At 38.4% G+C, this 16,397-nt stretch overlaps 1 non-coding gene across 1 annotated transcript; it reads right to left on the reverse strand.

Moving 5' to 3' along the window:
• Positions 1-15,596: 15,596 nt before the first annotated feature.
• On the reverse strand, positions 15,597-15,703 carry LOC114690216. The gene has a single exon (XR_003734048.1). It is a non-coding gene; the product is annotated as a U6 spliceosomal RNA (small nuclear RNA).
• Between the last annotated feature and the right edge of the window lie 694 nt (positions 15,704-16,397).

Below are 16,397 nucleotides of genomic sequence, written 5' to 3' on the forward strand. Positions count from 1 at the left end.
AAATCTTTGTCACCCGCCAGTCCCACAGCCGCTCAGACCCAACCAAGTAAACACAGAGACTTATATTGCTTACAAACTGTATGGCCGTGGCAGGCTTCTTGCTAACTGTTCTTATAGCTTAAATTAATCCATTTCCATAAATCTATACCTTGCCACGTGGCTGGTGGCTTACCGGGTCTTCACATGCTGCTGGTCATGGCGGCGGCTGGCAGTGTCTCTCTGCCTCAGCCTTCTGCTTCCCAGAATTCTCCTCTCTCCTTGTCCACCTACTCCTGCCTACCTTCCTGCCTGGCCACTGGCCAATCAGTGTTTTATTTATTGACCAATCAGAGCAATTTGACATACAGACCATCCCACAGCACTTCCCCTTTTCTTTTTTTAAAAAGGAAGGTTTTAACTTTTACACATCTCCAAAGCCAGCTTGGTATATTTGGGAATTTGGGCGTAGCTTCTCTTACTACTTCTTGCTGGAGGGGGCGCTGTATCTTATGGGGACACAAAGAAAATTTTAGGATCATGGAGTAGTCAGTGAGCTGTATCGTCTGAGCCAGTTGCCTTGAAACGATTCTGGATGTTGGATCATCTGGGCCATGGTGTCATCGGAGACCTTTCAGGTGGTCTTGGCTGGTCAAACCTGATGTATCTTAATCTGGAACAAATCCATAGCCTCTGGCTTTCTGTAGAAACAAAAGCAGAGCCTCTTTTCCAAAGCAACATATCCTTATAGCCAAATTTTGAAGTCAAGGTACCTTTAAAATACATTTTGGCATAACTCAACAGCTTTTGCAATCAAATGTTTTTCTTCAGTTACGAATATCAAAGAGAACATAATCCAGATTCTCTGTGTGGTAGCCATCTTTATGTGGCTTATTTTTTATATTACCTTGAGCCTATTGCTTTAAACTGCAGCCTTTTAAGCCTGCTGCTCCTCCCACTTCAGCTTCCCAACATGGCGGTGGTACGTTTTCCGCCAGCTCTGGGAGCCATCAGAAATAGTGGGTCTATGTTTCTTATCAAAGCAGCGTGTAGCCCAGAAACCTCTTTTTGTTTTGTACTAGCAAAGGCTAAATCCACCACATGCAGCTTAATGTGCCACTTGCAGAGGCCTCATTCCGCCATACTGCAGTCAAGCAACACCAGGAACCGCCAGTAACTCAAACCGGCAGCTGCTGCTCATTTGAGAGAGACAATTAGGAAGCTGTTTTTAGTTCCGTTTTAGAATCTTTTCTCAGGTTTTAGGTGGAAACTCTTGCCAACTCGTTGGGCGCCATTTGTAGCTAGAGTTTTCCTGCCTTGCCCACAGTCAGGACAAATCTTTGTCACCCGCCAGTCCCACAGCCGCTCAGACCCAACCAAGTAAACACAGAGACTTATATTTACAAACTGTATGGCCGTGGCAGGCTTCTTGCTAACTGTTCTTATAGCTTAAATTAATCCATTTCCATAAATCTATACCTTGCCACGTGGCTGGTGGCTTACCGGTGTCTTCACATGCTGCTGGTCATGTGGCAGCTGGCAGTTCTCTCTGCCTCAGCCTTGCTTCCCAGAATTCTCCTTCTCCTTGTCCCACCTACTTCCTGCCTGGCCACTGGCCAATCAGTGTTTTATTTATTGACCAATCAGAACAATTTGACACACAGACCATCCCACAGCAGTTTCTGTCAAAGAAACAAAGCCACTGCTCAAGCATGTGTCCATGTTCTCTACTGACATTTAGTTTGAAAGCAGTCAAGACACAGTTTGTAGTTATGTGAATAGAATCACAGTTTATTGTTTCTAACATTAGGAGCTACTGGCACATGAACACATTGCTCATTCACTGAGCTGCAAAAATGGACATCCTAGTTATAACTACGAGGCTGGATATTTGCATGTTCTCTAGAAGTGAATGTGATAGTGTTTGTCCTTTGCTTTTGGTTTTGCTCAAGAGACCAAACTGGTGAGAACAATGACCAGAACTCTTGTGACAGCTAGAGGCATGAACTATGGACTTAATGTATATAATTTAAAGCATGTAATTGCTGGCTTCAGGCATCACTGAAAGTGAATTTCCCAAATGGCAATCAAAAGTCAGTGTGGTTGAAAGGAGGAAAATATTAGTGAGTCATGGGATACCCATGCCCATCGGTGCCTTATTTTTTTTCAGTATACATTTATGGCTATATCGTGAAGGTCTTTATTACAAATATCATTTGGGAAATTCAATTTGCTCCTTGGTGTTGATGGGGACTGCATTGATATAAACATGTCTAGAAAACAAATAAATAGAGAAAGTAAAAGTCACATTCTCTGTCTCTACTAAACATAATCTGGAATATTTACTTGATTTAATTGAAGAAAAGAGGGCAATGCTAATCTTTCTTTTGCTGATTTGCTACTGACAAGTGGTATAATTGGAAAAGCCTCAAATTTATTGCCAGTTTGAGAATGACTTCTTTCAAAACAAAATGCAGTTAATTGTATACTCTGTTGTCTATGGTGTTAATATGCATTGCTTAGCAATATTGTTGGAGAATATCAAATCATGCTTCAAAGAAATTGTTAAACCTATATGCATGTTTTATAAATGTCCTTCACTCTTACAGTTGCTTCTAACTCCTTCAAGGACCAATATGCTAAGGTGTTTGGGAGACCAGGTCATGAATCCCCGTGAAGCTTCTGAAGATGTGAGAGGATAAATTGCTTCCTTTCCTGCTAGCTCCAAAGTGCTCCAGTGTCTCAGTTCTGGAAATGCATATGGAAACAATTGCCCTTGGTCTATTTCCGCTTCTCTCTGTGCAGGCCATGGCCTCTCCAAATGCTTCATAAGGCAAGCTGTTTAGCATAGAGGTCAGGACCAGCTCAGCCAGCCCTGAATGCACAATGCCTGACCCTGGCACTTGCTATTCAAAGAAAGGGGCATGCACAGTGTTTTGAGCTCCATTAGTTTAATATATTATCTTATCCAACACTTCATTTTTTTTTCCGAACAAAAAGTGGATGAATAATACTTGGTGAAGGTGAAATTGCTCGTTATGTTCTGAAAAGAACAGGATTAGGAACTGAAAGTGTTTGTTCCAGCTGCTGTCTGCTTGGTCTTCCTCCCTTGCACATCTGCCTCAACAACAGTCTTTGCAGTTTACAGTGAACATAGGTTTCCAAATTTAAAGAGATGCGGTCATGAATTTATGTCCATCCAATCTATCCCCAGGGTCCTTTATGAAAGAAGATAGACCAGATCTTTTTATTTGGGGAGGTGACATTATTTCAAAAATGATATTATCATCAAATACACAAACAATGTAAGAGGAACAAATATACTCATTTTGCCACTATTTGTAGGTATCCAGGACAAGAACAAATTTAAAGACTTTAAGATGTAGTACTCTCACTAAATTCACTAGAAAGTTAGGCTAGAAATCAGGAGGCCCCTTCTGAGGGCCAGAGTATGTATTAAAATCTCTGAAAGTAGCACAACATGATAGGAGTATACACAGATTATAGTGGAATTTATATGTTCCCTGCTGTGAGTGATAAAACATGCAACAGATTCTGAGTAGTCTTCCCAGAAAGAACTTGTCCTGTAAGGAGAAATTACAACGGGAAAAGTCATGATTATAGTACCTTCCATGCTAGCTCTAAGTGGGCTGGGAAAGTGGGTAAAGGGAGGAGGAAACAGAACTGTTGGGTTGGCATTTCTGATAGCTGGCACAGAAGAAAGGAGAGTGTAAATCCTTTATAGTGTAAATCCTTTGACCCATACTAAAGCTCTTCCTGGGATGCCAACACTTGAACCCAACAGGAAGAATTGTATGAGGAGAATGAGGTATAAGTGACAGAGGACTTTCCTCTTGTTTGACCCAAGGAGTCACAGAGGATGGGAAACAGAAGTATGATTCAACATGCCACAGGGGCTTAATAATAGCTCAGAGCAGGAAATGATAATCAGGGACTACAATACTCTGAATTGCTTTAATTAGGAAGATTTTAAACAAGAATGGAAAGCCTCCATTATCCTAGCTTGTGAGACTATGGGACACAGGGCAGATGGACCAGTCTGGAACCATGGAAACAGAGGAAATGAGCAAAATAACAACTCTGTCCTCCTTAAGCCAAGCCTGATGAATCTGAGACACAACTCATCTTAGTTTTCATTCTGTTGCTGAAATAACAACCATGACCAAAAGCAACTTGGGGAAGAAGAGTTTATATTGTGGAAATATTAGTTTAAGATGTATTATATGCACTGGGCAGTGATGGTTCACGCCTTTATTCCAGCACTTGGAGGCAAAGGCAGGCAAATCTCAGTGAGTTCGAGGCCAGCCTGATCTACAAAGCAAGTTCCAGACAGCCAGGACTGTTACACAGAGAAACCCTGTCTTGAGAAACCAAACCAAAACCCAAAATGTGCTACATTCACTTACGCTGTGAGATATTTGTTCAACGATGCAAAGATGTGTTGCATTACTTTATATTGCATTTATTTAACTCTGTAGAGCTGTGTTACTTTACCTTCCTGAATGGTTTAATAAAGAGGTAAACAGCCAATAGCTAGGCAGGAGAGAGAGATAGGTGGGGCTGCAGGCAAAGAGAATAAATAGGAAGAAGAGGGGAAGCAAGAAAGGAGAAGGATGCAGGGATCAGCCACCCAGCACACAACCAGCCACAGAGTAAGAAGGAAAGAAAGTTATATAGAATAAAGAAATGTAAAAATCCCAGAGGCAAAACACAGTTAAAGAAAAATGGGATAATTTAAATTAGAAAAGCTGGCTAGAAATAAGCCAAGTTAAGCCTGGACACTCATAAGTATGAATAAATCTCTATGTATTTATTTGATAGTTGGTTTGTGGACCCCATAAGAATCAAAGGAAAAAAAAAAACTACAAGCTTACACTGCAGGTCATAATCCATCACCAAAGGAAGTCAGAGAAATCATTCAATGAAGAACTCAAGCAATGACCATGAAAGAACACTGCTTCTGGATCACTTGCTAGGTCATGCATGCTCTGCTAGCTTTCTTAAACAAAAAACATCCACATTCCTAGGGATGGTGTTGCCCATAGTGTACTGGACCTCCCTTATCAATCATCAATCAAGAATGACAAATGTAGCTATAGGCCAAATTGATTAATGCAATTTTAATATATTTTTAATTTATTATTTTTAGGTATATGGGTTGGTTCTTGTTTGCTTTGTTTCTGTTTTGCTTCATCTATGTCTTGTGAAGGCAGAAGAGGTCATTGGATTCCATGAGATGGGAGATACAGACAGCTGTGTTGTAAGTGCCCTGTAGTGCTGGCTATCAAACCTTGGTCCTCTGGAGAGCAACCAGGCATTCTTAAGTGTTGAACATCCCCAGGCAATTTTGATGCAATTTTGAGTTGAGACTTCCTTTTCCCAAGTGACTCTAGGTTTTTTTTCAAGCATATAATAAAATCCAACCAGAATAAAAGAAAATCAGTCTCTTCTAAATGACTGCTATGAGCAATTGGCAACTCTTGGTTAGTGCTTGCTTAGGTCTCCATGAACACTACAAGTCTTTAGACAAAGGATAGCATGTAGGAGGTTCTAGATCTGAGAAGCAGAATTTAATGTTTCAGTTCAGCAGTCCAAATTAGAACTGTGCTTATAGGAGAGTTTTAAAGAAGTCGATTTAATAGGGATTCAGCTATTTTTATGAAGCTTTAGTGACCCCATAGTGGGACATGGTATTTATGAAGTAGGAGAATGATTTGGACCAGAATGTATGTTGGATTCATATGTTACTAAAGCACCCAAAAAGAGTAAGAAAATAAAATAAAAACAAACAAACCAAGAAAAAAACACAAAAGAGAGATGGTCTGGCTCATTCAAAAGCAAGAGTGAAGTTTCCAGGGAAATTACCAAAAAAAAAAAAGCACTCATAGGCCTTGGAAGTCTTAAAAATCTGAATGATAACTCACTGACAGGGTAGACAACAGGGAGATTCCCACTGCCCATGCAGTGCAAGAGGAAGCCATCCTACCCATTCCTCTAAAAAGTGGCCAAGTTTGCCTGCAGAAGAGACCGTGCAGGCAACTGGAGGCTCTTTGTTGCAGTGCAGGGTTTTGGTCACTTACTGATATGCAGAATCATTGAGCTTTGTGGAGCAATGATGTGCTGGCAATCACCTTCTAACATATGTGTTTAGGTTACAGATTACTCATGGAGGGATGAGTGAAGCTCACGAAAGCTCACAAGACTCTCTAAACTCCTAGGATTTACAAGGACCCTCTAAGGTTATATAAGCAATCCACACTTGCCTGCAGTTGGTCTTCAGTGCCTTAAGTGCCTGAGTGCTGCACAGGAAGTTTAGTTACGCAGAGTTCAGGAGTGACCATCCATGCTGGGCTGGGCTTTGCAGTGATGCAACTGCCCAGGTCATCATTTCTTCTGTACGTAAATTCCAGTACCTGGCAGTACATCATGCTATATACATTCAGAATTGTTTCTTCACTCTGTTGTGTCCTGTCAGATCCAAGTAGGCATCTTTGTGCCTCTCCCTGGGAGAGGTAACACTAACCATCCCAACTCTGGAAACTCATCTTGCTTTAAGGAAAATGGCTTCTTATCAAAGGCAGTGCTTTTCAATCCTTACACTCTATGTGAGTATGAATTATGTTAGCTTGGTACACTGGAATAAACAAGATGGAGCTGTTATAACAAATGAGTAGGGGACTCAAATTGTCTCACTTAGCCTTTCACCACCACAACAAGGGGCAAAATGTTAGCCACTCTTTACCTATAACACCTCATAGTACATTTTAGCAAGCAGAGAAGTCCTGCTTTCAGACATACATTGTAGCTGACTCTTAATACATCTTAGGTGAGATGTGCTCCAAGTGCAGGCTTACCCAGCGCTGAGTAGTTTTTCTTATAAAGACCTGTGAGCTATCATACCAAGATGGCTTCTGGTTTAACAAAGCCTCACAATGCACTACTACTCTGGTGACCAGCCTGGGCAGGATTGGGTATGACTTGATTCTTCTGAAATATATCTGGGAGAGTTGGGCTCAAAAGGATAAGGCTTATAAATTCACATCGCTGGCATGTTATGGTAAGCCAGCATGTATAATATGTGGAGGCCACATCTTTACAGTAAAAAGCTATAAGGTGTACATCTAAGTTACTATTTGAACAGCTGCATTCAATTCATAATATTAAAATCACACCAAACTCACTCAAGAAAAACAACTAGACTAAAAGTGGGTGAAGTCACTGAAACTTCTGAAATGCAAAGAAAGCACAGAACACTGTCCTGCCCCCTTTGTAACACACCTCCTCGGTGTTATTCTTGAGCAGAGGGTCCTGGAGACATCTAAGATGACAATGCACCTTCATGAGCAGTGGCATTGGGGATTTGCAAGGTCTGTGTGCCAAAGAAGAAAATGTCTCCAAGTGTTTTTTCATTCATAATTAAGTATGTTTTCTGGCAGCCAACTATGAAATCCACAAGATTTACATTGACTCCTTCTGTTTGGGAATAATTGTAGACTCTGTGTATCTCTGAATCACATTCTAGTCCTTGGGTTTTTATTTATGATCACAAGGGTTGTTGAAACATAAATTTCGTGGAAACTATGTATTTCAAGAAAAAAAAAGGCAAATATCTAGGGGTTTTCGACCATAATAATTTATACTTATTAAAATACATTAATATAAATATGTATGTATACAAATGCATATTAAATATGCTTAGAATATATTTAAATACATTTATATGTATAAAACACACTTCACTATATATTAAATACAATACTTTATTAACATATAATTACTTATCAAGTGACTGACTTAGGAGAATTATCTAACTGGGGCCACCATCACACAAACAGATCTGTCACTAGTTATATGCCATGTTTTGAATGTGGCTGGAAAGATTTATAATGACTTTTGTTTTGTGTAAATATAGACCACTAACAAGTGACAGTATTTGCCAAGTCTGAAACATTAAGTTGGCACTTTTCTTGGTGGTCATGAATTGCAGGGTATAGTCTGCCTCTTTCTCAAGTGAGCCAGCTGGAACGCCAGCAGGAAAGAGAACAGTGGCACAGCCTGAAGTCAGCAAACTGTACGAGGTGCCACTAGTGCACAGCTTCTCCTTTTGTGGCTCTCTGGGCACCTCCAGCATTTTGAACATATGCAATGGGTAATTTCTAGAGCAGGCCACAAGACTGACTAACATTAAGGTACAATAATCATGCTCTTTTTCACTTCAGAAAGTAGTAAGTCCGATAGATGGGGCCACTGTGCTCACCCAGGGATGGCTTAAGGAAGCGATTATAGGTAGTGCTATAATCTCAGCTGATAAACATTACTCTTTTGCTGGGAACAAGAAATATTGCTCACCCATCCTGTTAGCATTCTGAAAAGAAATTCAAATATTTTTCCAAATGTGTAACTAGGAAATATGATTCATCTCAAACTCAAAAAAGTATAGAAAAATTGAAGTTTAGAATAAATGATATTTTAAAATAATTCAACAATTAGCACTATAGAAACATCTCTATGGTTAAGAGCACTAGTTGCTCTTCCAAAGTACCAAGTCATAACCATTCTAGCATCTTCTATCATCCTTGGGCACGGCATGCAAATGGTACATAGGCATTTATGGAGGCAAAACACCCATACATATAAAATAAACATTAAAAAATAAAAATAATGCAGCAGTTATATAATCCAAAGCAATAAAGAGTGCACAGATTTGCTAAGTCCTTAAGTACCATATCTTAAAAACTGTCATTCTTTCAAAAATATGTAGCATCAATTGAAAAATGGAATTCTCCTAAGGTAAGGACTTACAGAGTGAAAACAGAAATAGTGAAGTTTGATACACACAAGCAAACGAAGAGTAGAATGGTTTAAGAGGTTGTCTAAATACTTCATTAAAAGATAGATGTAAAAACAGAATTTAAGACGGTCTACTGGATTGGGTAATTAGAAGGCACTTATTCTTTTATATTTTAAGAGTATAAAACCAGTCAACACAATTTGAAAATAAAAGTTCCATATTTTCAGGAGCACAAATGAGAAGAGGAAGTAGATGGCATTGTATGTTGATAAAGCACACATGCAGACCAACAAAGAAAATCCCTTTAAGACAGAAGAGCCTTGGGACCCACAGCTGCAACGAAGGGCGCAGAGTGCGTCAGAGAAAAAGCACAAGAAGAAAAGAAAGGGTTGAGCTTTGGCAAGCAGAACGGCTAACTCTTCCATGATCTGGGAACTAAGTTGAGTATAGAAATGAAAGACACGGGTGGAAATTAAAACAAGCAGTTGAAAGTACATAAAGGTCACACTTGAAGGGTTAATTTTTTCATTAAACATACCCAGTGTGATATGGAGAAAGATGATAAAGGTTTGCCAGCAATCATTTCCCTAAATAACCAAAGAGGATTCAAATACCCAAATTTCTAATTATTTGGAATGTGAGGTCTGCAAGACAAACTGATCTCCTCAAAGAACGTATGCAACATCTGGATGCCCAAATCTACCAGGTTCAGATAACTACCCAAAGCCCAAGGACACAGTCTTCACAGAGGTATCCTCTTCCAGATGAGTTGGGTACCATTTCCAGCAACTCATTAGATAGTTCATCACCTCCTGTAACTCCAATTTCAGGGGATCTGTTGTCCTCTACTGGCCTCTGCAGATACTTGCAAGTGCATAGCATGCATTCACACATGCACATAAATGTACACATGAATCAAATTAAAATTATATCCTTAAAAGTACACTTTTGCATTCCAAGAAATTATCCAATACTCAAAAAAGGTTCACAGATTTTTTTTTCTACTTTGAACTTTCATTACCCCTGATTCCCTTTACCTTTGACCTGTCGTTTATCAGGAGCATTATAAAGATATAATTTTCCTCTAAGTCTGTAAGTGGCTTCTGAATTTTACGTTTATCAATCCTCTTTTATATGTCTTTGGGAAAAAATAGAATTCAGTCTGAAAGCATTGCCCTTAGACGCTTTAGCACAGTTATGACCTTGGAGAAAATATAGTGGCTTTCCCCAAGAAATGGTATCTGTCTGTCACTGATATCTTTTAGATATTTCATATGAGAAGAAATTGAGGGTCACTTCAAACTTCATGAAGTACATCCTAATAGTCACTTAAATATGAAACTAAAAGATGACTGAGTTAGTAATACTCTTAGGTTGAGTACCAAAGCTGAAAATGAGGAAACTATCACACTAGATATATTGGCCAGAGCCTTCCAGGCAGAAAGAATAATATAACCATGTTGATTTTTTATGAGTGAGATCATTTATAATGAAAAGAACATAAATATTTAATGTGCCTTTTACACTGAACAAAGGTAAAAGAAAATAGAGTCTTCCTCTCTCCTGCAAACCACTTTTGAATTTGGAAAGCACAAAAATGCTGCAGGGGATGGGTTCTGCTTGTAGTAAGCACAAAGGAGTGTGGTGGGGCAAAAATGCAGCACCCAATAGGAGGTGGATCCCAGCCAGGGAGACTTTCTGCATCTTCTGCCACACCAAGACAGGATAATGAACCTCATTGGCTCAGCTCTACTGGCAAAGCTGATACTTAGCAAACGGTGTGTATTTTTTTTTTCAGAGTAGAACCAGAATTTGAATTTTTAAACACTAAAGCAAGATTAAGCTCTGTCATGATTTCTAGGTGCCATTTAGTCTTCAATCTGTCAGCAAATGGCTTTCTTTTGTTAGGAGTACATCAATTTTCTCTCTTCCAAAATTGCGTTTCAATTTTGGTCGTAATTTCTACACCATGTCTTTAAATGTTGAACTGTTAGGAAAGAAAAAACAGAAAAGTGATTTTCACTTGTTTGTAAAACATAATTATGTTTTATTAATATTTATAGAAAATTAATATTGTTTTAATTAAACAGCTCTTTTTATATTTAACAATTTTATTGTTAATAAATTAGATGTTATTTAAAACTCACAATATTGGGGGTGTGATGCAGAAGGATTGTCATGAGTTCTAGGCCAGCTTGAATAGAAGCATAAGACCCTATGCCAAAACAGTGACTTAGCATCTAAACTTTTAGCTAAAACTCTTAATTTCATAATCAGAACTGAGCTTAGAAGTTTTCAACAAAAATTTCCATAATTTCTTGTTGAATTTTATAACTTGTTCCCCATTTCAAAAGGATTTAAGATGATTCTGGGATTCTTCTTTAAATCACAGAAGTGCTTCTTTGTTAACAAGGTTATTGGAGGTCTAGAATAAGACAAAGCCTGTTGTCAAGCATATGACTCCGTGCATTCCTAGTCACAGTGATGTCTTTGCAAATGAGTGGCTGAAACCATGATGCTTTCATGGTTGACAAACAGGCCTGTGGAGTGATAAGCGGTGTTTGACATATCAGATAGCTTCACTCTACACCACTGAATCCTGCAGGGACACACAGTTCTGGGGCCTAGCACTGCAAGTCAGGCTGAGTGTCTCACCAGACATCATTCCATCGTACCATTTTAGCTGGCCGGTAGGATGCTTGGAGGTAAAACCTTTTGTGATCACATCATCAAATACCTCAATACCTTAGCCATCAGGAGGCAGAAGGCCAGCGCCAATCTGGTCTCTGTTTAGGTAGAGCCACAAGAATCAGAACTAGGGAGCTGATATGTCTGTTCATGTCTTACAGAAGTTGTGGTTTAGTGTTTGGTTGACTGATGATTCAATTGGTTTTTGTTTTTGTTGTTGTTGTTTTTGTTTTATGGGTTTTATTTTTATTAAACATCTTCATTGCCTTGGCTGCCAGTCATAGCTACTTTTCAGTCAGCACTACAAAGATAAATATCAAGAAATGAAAGGCCAAAATATCAGCAATAGCACTTTTTATAAAGAATAAATTTGTTAATTATAATATAATGTGAAATCAAATATAGGAAACATCTATAAAAAGAAAAGGATCTTTGTAACTGGAGGCTTTTCTTTGTCCCATCCTGCCCAAAGCAACTTTTAAATAACCATTCAGAGGCTTATATTAATTATAAATGTGTGGCCAATGGCTCAGGCTTATTACTAGCTAGCTCTTACATCTTAAGTTAACCCATGTCTATTAATCAATGCATTGCTTCATGGCTATGATATTATAGGTCTGCTGGCATGTTGCTCCTTTGGTGGCTGGTTGGTGTCTCTGCATGAATCTGCCCTTCTTCTCCCTGTATCTCTGCTTAGATTTCCCTCCTGGCTCTTATCCTGCCTTGCCATAGACCAAACGCTACTTTATTTACCAATGGGAGCAATAAATACTCACAGCATACAGAGAGATATCCCACATCAGATCTTCATTAACATTCTCTAACACACATTTTAACAAATTGACCTCCAGAGTCCCGTGTCCCCCATGCTCCTTCCCCTGTCTCAAAGAAATGCATTTTAGGAGTCAGTTCCCTTTATTGCTCTACTTAAAGCACTATGTACATAGGAAATCTCATGGAGTTCAGCTTAATTTAATATGCATTTTGAAAAGAATCTCTTGCATACATTTAGTTTCTGAATTCTTTTGCAGGTTGCTTTGATTGCAAGATGTCTGCATGCTGTTTGTAGAAAATGCACACCATCAAGTTTAGACGTTTTCTGTGGTGGCTATGCCAAGTGTTCATTCCATGGTTCCTTTTGGAACATCCCCATCAACTCTCAGAAGTGATTTCTTTTAATTTCATCAATACTCCGTTGATGCACAATTTGAGTGTCATTTGTACTCACTCAGATGTAAGAATGGACTATTTGGACACTCTGTGATTGCCTGTGAAATTTTTTCCCAATTCCATTAGTGAGTTAATATTTTCTTGTTTTTAAGAATGTTAATGAACTTCTATCACCCTACAATAGCTATAGTCACATACCAGTTGACATGTTACAAATATCTTATGCCAATCTACTATTTTTTCCCACAGAAATAGCAGCTCTTTAAATGGCAGTTCTTAGTGGTCTCTCCAAATGCCCAGTGTTTTTAATTCATATATTTGACAACTGCAATGGATAATTTTAATGCCTCCCCATTCTTAAGAGTTGATTGCTATCAATGAATATCAAGAAGAGAAAAAGGATGGTGTAATACACAGAGGTAAATTTTTGAACTTCAATTTATAATTAAGTTATTCAAATATTAAAATAAAAATAAAAGAGTATTACTGTTGATAAGGAAAAATGTAATCATATCAATAATTTTCATTATTTCATTTAAGGAAATACTTCTACTGTTTTGTGCCAGAGAGTTATCTTGTCTTGTGATAGTAGTAACTCACGTAAAAATTCTTTACATGTTTCTTTATAAATCACAGGATTTAATAACACTATAAATAATTTCAGTAAAGAAAACATCACAATTATTTGTTCAATAGTTTTTGCATCTATATACTTTTTGAATCTTGCTGTATTTGTGTTTTATTATATACATTTTACACAAAAATTATATAATAACTAATATATATATATAAAACTGATCGAGACAAAACTGATGTTTCATTCACACCATGATTTAGTAATATATATATATATATAATTATAATTTTCATAGACAAAGTTATTGTATTATTAACACTAGAAATTTCCTACATAGACTACTTCATACTAGATTGTATTTAAAATTTAAAGATAATTCAAATTATTGAGTCTTCTATTTATTTAATGTGTGCATGTGTGTGTGTGTGTGTGTGTGTGTGTGAGAGAGAGAGAGAGAGAGAGAGAGAGAGAGAAAGAGAGAGAGAGAGAGAGAGACTTGACATTGAACTTGGGACTTTGTGAATACTATGCAAGCTCTCTACCCCTGAGTTATATTCCCATCCCAACTTAATAGTCTTTAAAAAAAACCAATAACATTAGAAGGACATATTTAAATTTATAAATCAACATTTAAAAATTCCCATGTAATAGTGCCATTTGGTAAAATCATTAATATTTACCATGGAATTTCTTTAATCAATACTGGCCTTTCATGAGCTATCATTCATTATCTCACTTTCAGATGAGGGAATTTCAGAGAATCAAATTATGCTAATGAAGACCACACAGTTGATATGAAAAAGAAATATTTAAGACATAGATAGTTTTGCATCTAAAAATCCATGTTCATTTTACAATTATAAAAATGGCTTTATGTCAAATAGAAGTACAATACCAAAAATGGGATGAGAAGATGATATTCAAAGGACACTTTAAAGTCCAATTCCAAAAACATCTAAATAATAACAAACATGACTTAGCGGGACTGTCTCTTTATGCAGTGCTAAAAATCTCCAGATACAAAACCAATTTGAAAGGGCCAGAGGCCAGAGAGTAATATTGTGGGCATTATTTTGAAAGCAACACAGACAAAGCCTGTTTCCTATCATCAGGATTGTTGATTTCTAAAGTCAACTGCATGATTACAGAAACTGTACCTAAGACGCGAGGTATGTATGTGCACTACAAATACAAGAGTTTCTGTGACTAAGGAATGTGATGCAATGGATATGGTCTAAGAAAACCTAACCCCTGAAAACCTGATTTTCCTATAGGTGAATTAAAGAGAAGTGATTCGCATTATAAATATGCTTTTAGGATTTCTGCAGAGTAGCCTTTCAGGGCCTCCTTGCGCAGAACCTGATCTTGCCACACACGGCTTGACTTCAGCAGTTTTCTGCAATTGTGGTGAAGGCTTTTATGACTCCATGACCTAGAATTTTACATGCCAGTAAGATTAGTACTGTGTGAACAATACTATCAAGCTCTGCTACTACCTTAAGATGTAGTCCATCCTTCTCCAACAGCTATTGTAGCCTCAGTACAACTTGGCAACCAAACCTGGAAGATTCTTCCACAGTTGGTTGTTTGAGAGCAGTGAATGCGTTCAGTATATTCTCAAGTCAGTCTCCTAATGACATGTATATTCATAAGATATACTTTTGATGGGCAGAATCTTGACTCTGGCATTTTTTTCTTACTGTGTCCATGTAAAATAAGAGGTTCTCCTTAGTTGTGCTAATCTCTCCCCATGACCTTATAATCTGTACCTAACTTGTTCACGACCTTAAACTCATGCTCCTTTCCAAACTGTGCATTTTTCAGATCTTTCTGTCCTTTCTTTTTTTTTTTTTTGACAGATGAACCTTTATTTAAAAAAATAGCACTTCAAATAAATTAAAAGGGACAACCGTCAAGTGTTCAAATTGTGAAGAAATATCTGAAAACCTAGAGAGTTTCCAGCTGCAGCCTTCTCACCCCATTCTTTGTCCGATGGCGAAGCCCACGCGTCTCCGAACTCCCACGCCATTTCTCCCTGAGGTGAGGGAGGCAATCGCCAGCGGAGAGCAGGCAGACGGAGGCAGCTGCATCTGACTGGAATGAACATTGCCGCCAAGTACTCGCTAATACCGGTTTCACTTTATGACCAAATGTAATCTTTCAAAAATAAAAACGGGGCGAGGGAAGCTGCATGTTTTGAAACTGAAATTCTTTAGGGGAGAACACTAACTCTAGTGCCTTTAGTGGGCAAGAGCAACTTTTCCTCCGAAGTCAAACACCATCCCCAGCCGAGCCTTGTGCTGCAAGCTTTTCAGGAGATGTTACCTAAACTTTATTAAAAGAAAAGAGCAAGTTTAAATATAGACACTGGACAAAAATATGGAACGCTTCACGAATTTGCGTGTCATCCTTGCGCAGGGGCCATGCTAATCTTCTCTGTATCGTTCCAATTTTAGTATATGTGCTGCCGAAGAGAGCACTGTCCTTTCTTATTGTGATGTAGATAGTAGGGGGTGACAGGTGTCAGGCTGTCTTAAAATTCCCTCTACCAGACAAAGCAGTTTGCTTTGGAATTTGGCCTTACATGAGTTCTCAAGGCAATAGTATTCTTTTCTAGAATGCAACATAAATGGTCTCTAGGCCTGGTCCCAGTAGTGTCTTTGCTCCCTTCTAAAACACCATCAGCCTGCTCTGCACTACCTACATATCACTGACATTTTAGTCTTCTGAGTTCCCACCAGAATGGCCTATTGATCTTTATTTATAGAACACAGGGGTGGGGGGAATCTTAGATTAAAGCTTCATTTCTCAACTTCCCTTCTATGAATAATTTCAGAAGGGCTGAGAACCACCTGGCCAGGTTTCTCACAGTAGCAGGCTCACCTGTTAGAACCAGTATCTGTATTGATTATGTTCTCATCACTTTGACTAAATACCTGATCAAAGCAACTTAAGGAATAGATGGCTTATTTTAGCTCATATTTTAGGCATGATTGGGATTGTGAAGTGGCTAGTAATAGTATGTTTGCAGAGGGGTGGTAAAGGCATATGGATGTTGGTGTTCCGCTAGCTCCTTCCTTTTTAATTCAGCTCAAGGTGATAATCTAGGAGATAGTTCTACCCACATTCAGGGAGAGTCTTCCCGCCTTAGTTAAAACTCTCAGACACTCAGAT

This window comes from Peromyscus leucopus, chromosome 9 (assembly GCF_004664715.2).
Source record: "Peromyscus leucopus breed LL Stock chromosome 9, UCI_PerLeu_2.1, whole genome shotgun sequence".
Classification (NCBI taxonomy): domain Eukaryota; kingdom Metazoa; phylum Chordata; class Mammalia; order Rodentia; family Cricetidae; genus Peromyscus; species Peromyscus leucopus.